The sequence below is a fragment of the Schistocerca serialis genome, chromosome 3 (assembly GCF_023864345.2).
Source record: "Schistocerca serialis cubense isolate TAMUIC-IGC-003099 chromosome 3, iqSchSeri2.2, whole genome shotgun sequence".
Taxonomy (NCBI): Eukaryota; Metazoa; Arthropoda; class Insecta; order Orthoptera; family Acrididae; genus Schistocerca; species Schistocerca serialis.
Window position 1 is genome coordinate 219,864,791 of NC_064640.1, and position 5,187 is coordinate 219,869,977.

The following is a 5,187-nucleotide window of genomic DNA, read 5'->3' on the forward strand; positions in this document are numbered from 1 at the left end:
GTAAAAAAAGAGCAACAACGCACGACGAAAGAATTATCCGAATGGGACGGAAACCGGTGGATGTGATATACATGTGACATACACGTACAGAAAAACTGTATGATGTTTCTAAGAGAAAAAGCTTCAGAAACTGAACAAGGCAATAACATGTTGGTCTACTCCTGGCCCTGGTGCAAGCAGTTATTCGGCTTGGGATTGATTGATAACGTTGTTGGACGTTCTCCTGAGGGATATGCATCAAATTCTGCCCAAATAACGCCTTAAATCTTCAAAATGCCGAACTGGTTGGAGGTCCCTGCCCATAATGTTCCAAACGTTTTCAATGTAGGAGAGACCCAGCGACTTTGCTGGCCAAGGTAGGATTTGGCAAGCACAGTGACAAGCAGTAGAAACTCTCACCGTGTGCGTGCTGAAATGACAGCCGAGAATGTTTTCCGATGAATGGCAACAAACTGGAACGTAGAATGTCGTCGACGTACCGCTGTGCTGTAAGGGTGCCGTGGATAACAACTAAAGGGGTCCTGCTATGAAATGAAATAGGACTCCATACCGTCGCCCCTGTTTGTTTGGTTGCAGCTATGTTGGTATTCCACGCTGTCCAGGTTGCCTCCACACACGTCTTGGCTGGTCACCGGGGCTCATTTCAAAGCGGGCCTCGTCACTGAAGGCAATCCTACTACAGTCCATGAGATTCCAAGGCGAAGACGCGTCTGGAGACGCCCTGGTCAGTGGTGGGATACTAACCTGACTGTTGCCCGCCATACGGCCTGACACCAGGAATGATGGTCTGGGGTGCCATTTCGTTTCACAGCAGGATTCCTTTGGTTGTCGTCCGCGGTACCCTTACAGAACAGTGGTACGGCGAGGATACTCTACTCTCCGTTATGTTGCCCTTCGTGGCAAGCCATTCTGGGCCTACATTTCAGCAGGATTATTTCCCGCCCGCACAAGATGAGAGTTTCTACTGATTGGCCTCACGCTTGCGAAACCCTACCTTGGCCAGCAAGGTCGCCGGGTCTCTCTCCAATTGAGAAAGTTTGGAGAATTATGGGCAGGGACCTCCATCCTACTCTGGATTTTGATTATTTAACGTGCCAATTGGACAGAATTTGGCACGATATCTCTCAAGAGGACATACACCATCTAAGCCGAGTAACTGTTGGCACAAGGGCCAGAGATGGACCAAAGTGTTATTGAATCGCTCAACTTGTAAAGCTCTTTCTCTTGAATAAATCTTCCAATTTTTCTGATATAGTAATCATTAGGTTGCCTGTAGGGCAACGGCCTTGCCTCAGTGGACGCACCGGTTCCCGTCAGATCACCGAAGTTAAGCGCTGTCGGGCGTGGCCGGCACTTGGATGGGTGACCATCCGGGCCGCCCCGAGCTGTTGCCATTTTTCAGGGTGCACTCAGCCTCGTGATGCCAACTGAGGAGATACTCGACCGAATAGTAGCGGCTCTGGTCAAGAAAACCATCATAACGACCGGGAGAGCGGTATGCTGACCACACGATCCTATCCACATCCTCAGCTGAGGATGACACGGCGGTCGGATGGTCCCGATGGGCCACTTGTAGCCTGAAGACGAAGTGCTTTTTATTTTGCCTGTTCATGTACATCAGATCTACTGATTTGCGTCCCATTCGAATAATTCTTCGTGGAGTGTCACTTTCTTTTATCTTAGAGCGTAATAACACTTTGACATTCTAATTTGTTGCGTAAAATGTTACTCAACAAAGCGAACGTAGAGTCGGCTATGTCGGGAACTAACTGGGTCACGTGACTAGATACAGTCACGTTCGAGTTGACAGTGGTGCGGCTTTTTAGCTCACAGTGCAAGCACGGAAATTGGTAGCTAATGTTGGCAGATGTCCCGATTTTCGAAGGATGCCCCGAGTTTTAAGAGCGTCATGACCCGTCCCGCGTAATCGTTTCCGGGGGTTGCAAATGTCCCATATTTTGCGCATTTCTAACAATTTGAAATATAATGCGTATTGATTTAAAAAATGGTGGAGTACATTAAAGTTCCGAAACTAATTTCTGAACACATCGATGGCGGTAACTTGACAATTAGAATACGGTGCGTCAAGATGTCGCCGATGAGTTGCTATGTCAGGCACAAGAAAAGGTACACAGCCATACACTGAGAGGGTTGGACACGCCAAGGCTAGCCTGCAGTGTGGCGCAACGTAATTATCGTCAGACGCCATGAAGAGCAAACATAACGCGGATTATGTTATGCATCCATTATACGTCTCCCAAATAGTTCTCCTCCATCTGCCTTAGCTATGGCCCGACGCCACAGAGGGCGCACGGAACACGGGCTATATCATGCTTGCGCCTGACGTCAAGCAAGTAGTTCTGAAGTGAACGTTAATTTGCCCATCCGAGACACAAGAGGACGCACAGCTCCGATCAGGCAGCATCTGCTTAGTGTCGCAGTACTCACCGAATATCTACTGCGTATCGCAGTAAGTGCGTATCAATAGTGCCTCGTCCGCCCCGATAGCTGGGTGGTCAGGGTGACGGATTGCCGTCCTACGGGCCCGGGTTCGATTCCCGGCTGGGTCGGAGATTTTCTCCGCCCAGGGACTGGGTGTTGTGTTGTCTTGATCATCGTTTCATCCCCATCCGGAGCGCAGGTCGCCAACTGTGGCGTCGGATGTAACAAGACCTGCACCAAGGCGGCCAGACCTGCCCCACAAGGGGCCTTCCGGCCAATGACGCCAAACGCTCATTTCCATTTCCAACAGTGCCTCGAGACAGCATCAGGACATATCTACTGTCACGGCCACGAGAACCCGACTGGACATTCTACTCGTTATGTGATCATTGTTCGCTGGATTGAGAACCAGACTTGTGTTCATAGAGTGAACTCCTCACAACATTTTAATTAATTGTTTTTATGTTCAAATTGTAAAGCAGCCACAAGTCGCATGCAGCTTTGCCTTAAGTTTTTCCATCTCAGTTAACTGTCATCTTTAAACGAATCACATCGCTGTGTTCGACTTCTGCAATCTATACATATAGGCGGCTTTTAATGATTTTAATGAGCATTTACAAATACGACATTTATAAGTCAGCGTCTGAAAAAACGCCAATTTAATTTCTTTTTTATGTTAATTTAGGAGGTATTTATAACTAGTTATGGTCCTTAAAATAATACTTATCTTCGTAAAAAAATGGTTCAGATGACTCTGAGCACTATGGGACTTAACTGCTGAGGTCGTTAGTCCCCTAGAACTTAGAACTACTTCAACCTAACTAACCTATGGACATCACACACATCCATGCCCGAAGCCGGATTCGAACCTGCGACCGTAGCGGTCGCGCGGTACCAGACTGTAGCGCCTAGAACCGCTCGGCCACTTCGACCGGCTATCTGCGTCAAAGCGGCGACTCTTTACCATCTTTACGATGTCAGCAGAGCCAACTTGAATGGTCTCCCTAATTATCGTCTGGTTTAAACACAAAAGTTTCATGTAATTTGAAATTTGTTTACTTCATGAGTATACGCAAATACGTATATGTATCAATATATACATTATCAAAATATCCACGGGTGTGCTGCCGGTCTATAGTGTCAAACGGGCACAATATTTCGGTGATCATACATGTCGCCATCATCAGGTGAACTGACGGACTGAGCTCCTGTGAACGCGCCGGCACGGAGATACGTACGTTATGTCTGCTCAGAGGGAACTGGGTTCGGTCGCGGCGGCGGCCGATTTAAATACCCTCCGCCCGCGGCGCGCTCCCTCCGCCGTCAGCGCCCCGCGCCACGGTCGCGCGGTGGAACAGATTGCGACGGCGTCTGAGATGACGTCGGTGTGATGGCTCTGTCCGCCGTGGTCGTCACAACTATACGTTTGCTCGATTTACTCTTGATTAACCCAATCGCTGGTTCCCAAGCCTTGCTAAGATTATAGCCACAGTCACGGTTTATGAGGTCGTCATTGGTGCGAATTTCGATGGCCTCTCTAACAACGCTGTCCCAGTATCTCGACGTCTGTACCAGAATCCTCCTCATACTCCATGGCGTGATTTTCCGACAAACAATGTTCAGCGACCGCCGACTTGCTGATGTCTCAGCTATGCTGGAATTTTACGTAGAGAAAAGACTCAGCTGCATGGCTTTCATTGTTGTGTTACTATCGCCACTCCGCTGTCTTAAAAAAAAAAAAATGGTTAAAATGGCTCTGAGCACTATGGGACTTAACATCTGAGTTCATCAGTCCCCTAGAACTTAGAACTACTTAAACCTAACTAGCCTAAGGACATCACACACATCCATGCCCGAGGCAAAATTCGAACCTGCGACCGTAGCAGTCGCGCGGTTCCAGACTGAAGTGCCTAGAAACGCTCGGCCACACCAGCGGGCTCTTTTTAAAACTTCTACCTCCCCCCCCCCCCCCCCCCACATCTCCTCTTTTACCCGTTAACTGACCACAACTTCTCTTCACGCAGCCGTTAGTACTCTCGTTCCATGGGGTGACTACCACTCGCTTCCACCCACTTGTTCGTTTCGTGCTTTCGTTTGTAGTGACAAAAAAAGGAAAAAAATAGGACTGGTAGTTAGTTTATAGAATGCTCGACCCTCCCCGGCTTCACACGGGTAGCACTCAATATGTACAGCCGGACGACTTGGCTGGCGTTGAGGTAGTAAACTACATACACGAACCGTCTTCGTGAATCAGCCTTTCTATTAATGAAGAGAGTGTCAAAATCCTGCAGTACTCCCTTACATCAGTCTTCACATACAGACAGAAAAAGGCGGCGGTGGACTTTGATTTATAATACGTACATATAGAGAGATATGTATAGATGTACGGTTTCTGGTCAAGCTTCGCTGATCTCAGGAGTCAGCGGCTGTTTACTACTTTTCCTGCCAGCAACCACCACCTCAATAGCTGACCAGCTCGTAGCTCCCATCTTTGCTACGAGATGCTAGTATAAACGAGGAAAAAAATATTGAACAAATAAAAATACGTGTATCTCACAGTCATAATCAGTATAAAATTATATATCATATACATAAAACCTTCACGTGAATCATCCTATTAGTGAAAACCATATGAAAATACAGTAGTTTCTGAGTACTTCTGGGTGTGATTTTTATATCTCTTGCGAACAGAAACCAGATTGTCACCGTGTTTTTTAATTGTCTGTCTATTATTTTACATGTCTG

General features: G+C 47.5%; 1 pseudogene; it reads left to right on the top strand.

The window, feature by feature from the left end:
• The first annotated feature begins 1,276 nt into the window (after nucleotides 1-1,276).
• Nucleotides 1,277-1,394, top strand: LOC126472028 (5S ribosomal RNA; annotated as a pseudogene).
• Nucleotides 1,395-5,187: the final 3,793 nt, after the last annotated feature.